This window comes from Pinus tabuliformis, chromosome 2_2, assembly GCF_031772625.1.
Source record: "Pinus tabuliformis cultivar Carrire ecotype Pingquan chromosome 2_2, CPIR1, whole genome shotgun sequence".
Lineage (NCBI taxonomy): Eukaryota > Viridiplantae > Streptophyta > Pinopsida > Pinales > Pinaceae > Pinus > Pinus tabuliformis.
The window spans coordinates 1,142,386,657-1,142,396,069 of record NC_142300.1 but is presented as its reverse complement, the minus strand read 5'-3'; the positions used below and the strand labels follow the sequence as shown (position 1 = coordinate 1,142,396,069).

Below are 9,413 nucleotides of genomic sequence, written 5' to 3'. Positions count from 1 at the left end.
TTTCGTCTGTGAAGAATACCATCCTACAAATAAGTGCCCTTCCTTGCCTGGACTTAAAGATGCATACCAAAGAGCCAAGGGAGCCACTGAATCACTCTATTATATGAACCAAAGGAGGCCACATGGACCTAGATCTTACCAGCAGGAACTGCAAGGGACATTCGAGACCTATTATGACCCCTATCAAGCCACTTTCATGCCTTCTTGGGGTCCCCATGCTCATCCTTCCTGGTTCACACCTCCTCCTTGTTCCTTCATAGATCCATATTATGCCCAACTAGCTGCTCATTCATTTCACTCTTATGCTCAGCCACAGCCTCAGTGGAATGCACCTCATCAGCGGTGGAGGCCCCAATATAACACTCCTCCCACTTATTTTCCTCCACCATCTGCTTGTCCACAACCATCGCCTCCTCCTCCACCAAGGCAACCCCAAATTCCTACCCAACCACAATGCCATCCATCTCCATCTCAATTTCACACCTCCACTCAGCTACCCATACCACCATTTCCAAACCCGCACATTGGAATAGCTCAACCTAATTGCAAAGCTGAGGCACAACATGTCCAAATGACTCCTCTTGAGCTCAATGATCTTCACCATAGCTCAGGAAGAGTATTGCAAAAAAGAGACTATATTGAAAGCATTGAAGGACCACATCAGGCAAAAGAAGATTCAGAAGAGCAAATCAAAGAGCCATGGGATTTACTTGATGAAGAGAAGACATCAGAAGCAGAGATAAAGAAAGATCCCTCATGGTTACCATCAAATATTCCATGTATTCAAGAGAAAGATCAGCAAAAAGAGGAAGATGAGAAAGTCATGTTAGAAGGTGACATGAAACATGATCCAGATCAGCAAAAGAACCAAGGATATCAGAGCTATATTGAGATATGGTTTCAAAAGATCACTAAGTTGCAGCAATACCCTCTTCTTCAGCTATGTTTGATCCCTTCAAAGTCAAATCATTTGGTCTCTGAGATCCGAATAGTTGTCAAAGCATGCATTTCAAGCCTCCACATCAGTTTATCCCTAATCTCGATGTGCACATGGCTCCATTGGAAGTATTCTTATACTTGAGAACGATTTTGTTTTTCAAGTAGGGTAGGGTAGAAAAAAAAAAGAAAAAAAGGAAAAAAGAGAAAAATGAAAAAGAAAAAAAATGAAAAAAGAGGAAAATAGAAATCTAAGGTGAAAACCTCCTCGGAGGCGCCTTAGATTGGCTCATTGATTGAAAATCTCCATGAGGCAGTCAATGGGTTGGGAAAAAAGAGAAAAGAGCATAAGATCTCTGGGTGAAAACCTCCCTTGGAGGCGCCCAAGGCAGGAAATTAGGGTGAAAACCTCCATGAGGCGCCCTAGTTGTTTTTCAAAAAAAAAGAGAAAAAGAAAAAGAAAAATAAATCTAATTTCCATTGAATAATTTCAGGTTGCAGCAATGACATTGCAGGTCAGGAGGATCACTCAAAACAAAGACAAAGGATTTTTTGTGCCTTCTAGAGGAAGTTCTATATTTCTACAGGAAACATCCTCTAGAACCTTCAAGCGAGCCAGATTCGATTTTGGAAGGAGGTCTAAAGCTTGGAATCCATTGGTTATGCCTGCAAGCATCCATGTTCCCATTCCTCACCCTTTTCCATCATCTTTTCCACCTCATTGTGCTTCTTCATTGTGCTTCTACAGGAAGTTCCTGTAGAAATTTTAGGAAGCTAGGAATGGATTTCAAAAAGGTGGTTTGGTGAAAATGGTAGCTTCCTCAAGGGTTCAAAAGTCCTCCTGCATTTTTCAAAATCCTCCTCCATCATCTCCGTACTTGCATCACAACCCAAGCTCAGTTTTTCTTTCCATGCAAAAACTTGCAAAATGCTTTGAAGAGAAAATACATAGAACAAAATTTGTTTTTTCCCTAACTTGAAAACCATGCATCCATTTGAAAAACCGTTTTACAGGGAATTGTATAGGGATGATGGCAACATGCTCGAGCAGTTTTAGGCCATTCCGGTGCACGGTTTCCAAGAAATCAGCCTCCATCACCATCAGCCATTTTTTCATTTTATCCATATCCGTGCATCCGTTTCAAAACCTGTTTCATGGGGAGATGCACATAGGTGATAGTAGCCTACCCAAGCAGTTTCAGCCAATTCCGATGCACGGTTTCCGAGAAATTGATCTCTGAAATCTTCAGCCATTTTCCATTTTTCTCAAAATCTGTGCATCCATTGATCGCAATTTTGCTATGGGAGATGCATAATGATGATAGGAACGTGCTCAACAAGTTTCATATTGATCTGGTTTACCGTTTGGGAGCAATGGCGAAAACAAGTTCTGGTCTTGTGAAAATTCAGCAGTAGCAGCTTGAATGTGCAGATTTGAACGTGGAAACAAATGCCTGGAGCTTAGATCTGGCCAGAGGACACCTGCACAAGAAAAAACAACCAAAAAATCAGCAGCCAAGCCACATGCAATCACAAAAACAAATGCATGCAGCAAATGAAAGATCTCAGCACTTCACAACAAGCACACACGACTTGCAGGTACGTGACTAAACTCGTTCCTCTATTTGCATGAATGTAATTCGTAAACAGCATGAGCAATGAGATGGTTGGGATTAAAAAATCGGTGGCCAGCTAACTGGCCACCCTCATCCAGTTCGAACAGCGCTCGGTGGGTGAAATCAACACGTGTGCTCAGCCATCTCAAGAAGAAAATTGAAAACAGGTAGTGGTGGTTGTTTAAAATCCAACGTAATTGATGGAAGTGAATACAGGTAGAGAACTACAGTTCATAATTACACTACAGTGGGGACCAATGGTTTGCATGGGGCCAACATGCACTTAGCCAGCTCACCCTCCATCAGTGGAAGCCTCCATAAACAGCCAATCGAACTCATCCTTGAAATGCTCTCACCATTCGCTGATTAATTTGCATTTGCAACATTCTTAGCTGAGATTGCAGTTCAAGTCTGCCTGGCCGGCATGAATATCATTACCAGAGTTTCTCTGGACGAAGGAATGAGTCATTTTGTTTTCGTAGCTTACACCCTGGCTGTTGCTATAGTAGTTATTTCTCCTTTTGTTTTTTTCTTGAAAGAAACCAACGCCCTGCAAAGACCTGTGCCATCTTCTGGCAGATCTTTGTGCTTGCACTGGCTGGGTAAGACCACTCTATTTCAGAATTTCTACTTTGCTGGCCTAGATTACACCTCCGCTACATTTGCTTCTGCAACGTCAAACCTGGTTCCTGTTGTCACATTTGGGATGGCCACAGCTTTTAGACTGGAGAAAGTTGATATCAGGAGTAAATATGGCCAAGCCAAAGTTGTAGGAACCATTATATGTGTGGGTGGTGCAATGATTATGACCTTCTACAAGGGCCCTGTTCTCATTAGGCTCAATAGGGTTCTTCATAACACATGGCTGCTTGGAGCACTGATGCTGTTTGCTGGCTGTTTATTTTGGTCTGGATGGCTTACTTTTCAGGCTCGAGTTGTTAAGAAATATCCAGCAGGAATTTCATTAACAGCTCTCACGATGCTGCAAGGAACTCTACAGTGCACTGTGGTGGCTTTAATTTTTGAGCCAAAGGCCTCTGCTTGGAGGCTAAAGTGGGACATTCAGCTTCTCAGCATCATATACTCTGTGAGCACCGCATCTTCGTTTTAATAATGTGCAGAAATTCTTAACATCGTCATTGATCATATTGGCCCATAATATGCAGGGAGTATTATGCTTTGCATTTGCCTTCTTTGTACAGACTTACTGTATCCGTCTGAAGGGACCTATCTTTGCTGCAATGTTCAATCCAACTTCAACCATAATTGTTGCAGTGTTGGAACAGCTAATCCTTCATGTGAAATATTATCTGGGAAGTCTGCTGGGAGCAATTCTAGTAATAGCAGGACTGTATATTGTACTATGGGGCAAGGCAAATGATGACAAGTTGGTGACAAGCCCAGAAAGCACAACCCTGCAGATGTATCCAACAACATCAGTGATTGGAACATTGGCATTAAACCAAGCTGCCAAAACAGAGGGGGACAAAACCACACTAACACCCAGGGAGAAAAGACTACAGAGTAGAATGGAAAGGACTGAAAAAGTCCACGTCAGTGAGGGCACCTCTAAGGTAGCCACAGCCAAGCTGAAAGGAAAATCACCCACAGCCAAGCAGGATACAGTGGTGCTGTCTGTTTCTACAGGAAGCCAGAACTCAGCTACAGGACTTTCTACAGGAAGTTCTGTATTTTTACCAGAAACATCCTGTAGAAGCCTTTGGGTAGGCTAGAATCAATTATGGAGAGGGATTTGAAGCTTGAAGACTGTTGAGGAGACATGCAACCACTCTTTTCTTCCATCCTCCACTGGTTTCATCTCCTTTCGCCACCATTGCTGCCATCAGATTGAATATACTTGCACAATCATACCAAAGCTGAGAATTCTTTAGGAAAAGGAGCAAGTAGTGGGAAGAAGCAAAGAAGCATGGTTTCATGACAGAGAAGAGGACATCACTTCAGAAGCTTGGCATGACAAGGAGGCCACCAGGGCCATCAAAGATGAGGAGAGAGATTGGTTGCTCAGAGGATGAGCAACACTTTCAGTAGGGGGGTGATGATGAGCCCCAAAAATGGATAATTATTTGGGCTCATTCAACCTCCTAATTTGACTTAATCCACCATTCTCATTAGTTTATTGCATGTTTTTGATTATATTTATGCTAATAGAGTGAATTTGGTTAGTCATTATGCCAACAAGTCTAATGGGTGCTTTGTGTAGCCTTTTTGGTCAACTTGGAGACAAAATTGAAGGTCTTAATGAGCACTTGGAAGCCAAATTCGTGGGAGAACAAGGGAGAGGATTTGTAGGAAGGTGTCCCCTTCATTTATGGGCCCTTACCTCGAATTCTCCACCATCAGCTTGGAGTTCAAAGGCCACCAAATCAATGAGCACAAGGGCAGCCAAGCAAGTTAAGTAGGACTACTGTTAACTACAAGTTTTGGGCAGCCGAGTCCATAAATTTTAGGAGGACTGTTGGGGTCCTCAATTTGTATAAATAAGAAGGCTTAGGGCCTCATTTGGGTTTGCTGGTAGTTAGTCATTTCATAGTCTTGTTGTAGTCATTTTGTAGTTCGATTTTTAGGCAATAGATTAGTTTTGCTGTCAGCTCATTTTTCAAGTTCTCCTTGTGGACAGTTTTGATGTAACTCTTCATTTCTTGATCAATAAAGATGAATCCAGTTTTGCACCAGCTCTAAATCTCTCTTAGGAGGCTGTAGCTCTTGGGGTTGGGCCCATCTCAAGCGCCCAGTACCTCCTCTGTTTACCTTTATGTGTCTTTGCTGCATTCTTAGAATAAAATCTGTTATTTGTATTTAAATCTTGCTTTGTTATTTAGATTTCTTTTGATGGTTAAAGTAGCTTCTCATGGTTAGAATAGATTGGTAGGATAATAACAAGAAAAAGGCTACCAAACACCTTGGATCTCACCTCCCCCTCAGTGGAATCATGAGCTGGAACCAATGTGACTTTGCTGCCAACAAAAACGTTGTTTTTGCTTTGCCATGCAATTCTTAGTGTTGGAATCCTCTTTTGTAGATGCTGATATTAGTAGTATTTAAATGCTTCAGTTGATGATTTCTTAGTGGCATAAGTTAGTTCATGCATTTCATTTCGAATAAACTGTTGTTCATTTCCTTTTGTTGTTACTTAGGTCAGAATAGAGTAAAGTAACTAGGTCATAGGTTTTATAAGTGTTTGTGTGTTCAGTTTGAAATACCACTTGCAGAGTACCTATTACCCTTCCTTACCTACACATACCCCATCCAACCTACCTGTTTCATCCTTCACTCAGAACCCTTACCTTACATTTACCTCATTCGCTTACTTTGCCATGATTCTCATCTTCTTGTGCAACATCATCTCATCCCTCCTTGAACAAATCTCACCATCTACACCTTCTCCTCAACTCCATTCCCCAAGTCTTGGACCTCTTCACACCCCTATTTCACCTCCATACTCATTCCATCATCTTTCTCCCTCCATCGATGCTCCAAAATCCCATTTCTGAACATCCTGCAGAAGAATTACAGAACATCCTGTAGAAATCCTGAACACCCTGTAGAACCCCTGCAGACTTCCTGTAGAAGCTCATAAACATGGTTTCTTGGCAGCCAAACTTTGTGAGACTCTCTGGAAGGGTGTTAGGGACCCCTTAGACCCTCTCTGAACCTTCCCAAGCTTTCCCAAGCATTTCTCCTCCTTGATCCACCTCTGCACAGTCAAAAATAGTTAGAAGCACATGCATGATAATTCCAACAACTTAAACAAAAATACAAAAAGATGTTTTCTTCAGATAGAGGTAGTCTAGACACATGTATTTTACCTTCATAGAAGTAATGGCATCTCTTCTCGTAGTTTGCGTTCTCTTCTTTGCCTTAGTAGGACTAGTTGGTAGAATTAGGGTTTGCTAGGGTTTGCGTTTCTTTTTGGCTTTCAGTTTCTTTCCGCAAGTAGATTAGCTTCCTTTGAGTTAGCTTTCGTCCATCAGTTAAAAAGCTTCTTCTAAGAACTCATAGAAGTTGGCTTGATCCCCTAGCGGACTTGTGCCAGCTGACCAAGTGACAACTGCGGCAAGAGCTAGTACTTGTGCATACAGCACCATCGCTTCCAAGTTTGTTACGAACTACCGGGTTGATAAAATTAAAGAAGGGAGTTCTAGGAGTTGTAGCATTATTGCTACAATACTGGGGCCCACCACCTTGGCCGATGCAACAAAATTGTATTCCGAAGCCACTAGCTCAAGTGTTTTCTTCCTAATAGATGAGAATGAGCAAATGGCAAAGGAACTACAAATGGACAAGCAAGGAAGAGACTTGGTGACAATGTCCACCCAAGCTAAATTGAAGAGGGAAATACTAGATGAAGTATTGTCCCTTAACACAATTATGCTAGCATTGTACTCCAAGTTTGGTATCGTGCACAAGGAAATCGTCCATCTCAACGGATAGCAGCAATGATGTGCTAGGAGAGCACGTATCTTGATGAACTTGCATGCTATTTTTGATGACATGAAAACATCGACGATGAAGTACAAGGGAGCCCCACTTCACTTGCCTAAGATGATGAGGGTCAATGCAGTTGAGTTGAATGCACGTATCCCGAGTCAGATCTAGAATTTCAAATAACTCTCGCAGTTCATCACTAACATACAGGCTTCCCATGCATGAGTATTCAAGAGTATGTATGTTGTGGTTCCCACACATGCGATCCCATCACTTGGGAATCTCACCCAGGTGAAGAAAAAGAAACAAGTCTGACTCAAGCTTGACTCATACTTTGACGAGTTGATGTGCATTGCCACCAGCCCAGACTTGCCCATCAGTGCAAACATCATACACAAGTATGTTGCTGGTCCAGCCACCTTGAAGACAATGATGTGCATGCTTTCAAATGAGTTGGACAGAGGAGCTCGAGTAGTGTACCCGGATGCTATGGAGGCAAGGGTCAAGTTTTAGACAGATGTCACCGCAGAACACATGGACACCATCAAGGATTACAGGTCTTGGCATCAGTATGTCAATGTTGATAACCATGGAGATGTTGAGGAGTTGGACTTCCATGGTTGCCTAAGTGAGAGTGATGTCTAGTTTGGCTTGCTCAAGCCAGTTGTGTTCACGTGGGTACATGTGCATTATAATGTTGAGTCATGTCAAGTGTAAGTCAAGTGTCAATAGTGGATGTAACAATCATAGAGTAGGTGAAGAGTCATGAGGATAGTTGAACAATCACAAAGGGGAATGTCAAGGGCCACCCCACCTTTTACTAAAAAAGTCCCTCATAACTCATTATAGAGGCTTTTGGTTAGCCAAGCTTCCAATAAGACTATCTTGGAGAGAGATTGGAAGGCGCATTACAATACTGTATAATTATTATACAGTGTTGTTAATCCATGATTGGACAGTATTGTATTGTGGATGAACTCATATATTAACTTTTAATAATTATTATCTATAATTTTATTTTACGTAAAATTAAAATTTAATTGATTTCATATTTCTGTTTGGTTAAGAGTTTGTTTTCATTGGATTTAAGAAAACAGGTTAATGGCCCAAAATCTAGAGGCATTATGCAGGAGTGAAAAGATGCCCTCTTAGAGACTACTTGCGAGTTATTACAGGTGGGATGATTTTCCATGAATAACGGTGATGAATCATCCTCCATTCGAGATTAGCAATTAAAAATGACTGTCCTCATTGCTGTTTTAACAATTAAATTACAATAAATTTTCCACCAGTAGAAAAAAAAAAACAAAAAAACAACCCAATATTATTCCAAATATTTATTTTTCTGATTTAACTTTCAGTTCGAAGTGAGTTTCATAAGCCAGAGCAATATCAAAATGAAATTGATGTGAGTTTCATGATGGGTCGGCATACATTTTCATATGCACATTATAGGATCTCGAGAGGTTTTCCCTCTAAATTCTGCTAGACGGGCATGATAGAGTCTAACAGCTCCCTCAATGGTATGAAATTTTTGTTTTAGAGGTTTGAATTTTTTGGATGCAATATGAGGTACTCAAAATTTTGAAGTTCGCTAATTGTAATTTAGATTTTAAAATGTTTTTATTAGATTTTATCAAAATGATGTTAGAATTTTTATAATTAGAAAGAAAAAAAATCTAAAAACTGATAAATTTAACCTGATATAACCATTAATCAGATTTGGTTGCAATGAATGATTGGAACAAAATAATGATCCGAAGAAAATCTGGCGTTGAAAAGCTCTTCCTCGTAGGAAGGAATAGTGTCTGTAGGTGGCCAAAGCCGTACCTTCTAAATGTGGATGTGACTCAAGCTTCATTAAGAAGAGACAGATAACTGTATGCTTTGCTCTTTAATTTAATTTTGTTGTAATCACTTTGCATGAGTGGATAAGTGGTACGTTGGGGAACAATGCAAAGATTTATTCCCTTTACAATCTGTTTATTAAATATGGACTGTTTGATATCAAAGTTAACTAGTTAATTATAGTTGATGGATTATATAACTATTAATATTTAATAACTTTTCATTAATTATAGTAATAAAAGTTAAGCAAGTTTGTTATTTTTTATTATTTAAATATATTTTTGAATATATAAATAAATTTTGTAAATCTAAACTTTTTAAGAATTTTAATTTTATCTATTAAAAGAAAAAATCTAAAAATAATATTTGCCTCTGTAGCTGAAATATGTATAGGATTGAGAGACAACACACGGATCTATATGAGCAGAAACATTTTCGTAAACTCATGTGGAGAAGTTTTGTGTCATGTAAACTGATGTGTTGGCAACATAATCACTGAGGATTCAATGGTCTTATCTTTTTTATGTTTATATCACACAAATCCATGTCTAGTTTTAGAGCCAGCTG

General features: G+C 40.1%; 1 pseudogene; it reads left to right on the top strand.

The window, feature by feature from the left end:
* The first annotated feature begins 2,752 nt into the window (after window positions 1–2,752).
* On the top strand, window positions 2,753–8,876 carry LOC149197432 (WAT1-related protein At5g07050-like; annotated as a pseudogene).
* The last annotated feature ends 537 nt before the right edge of the window (window positions 8,877–9,413 follow it).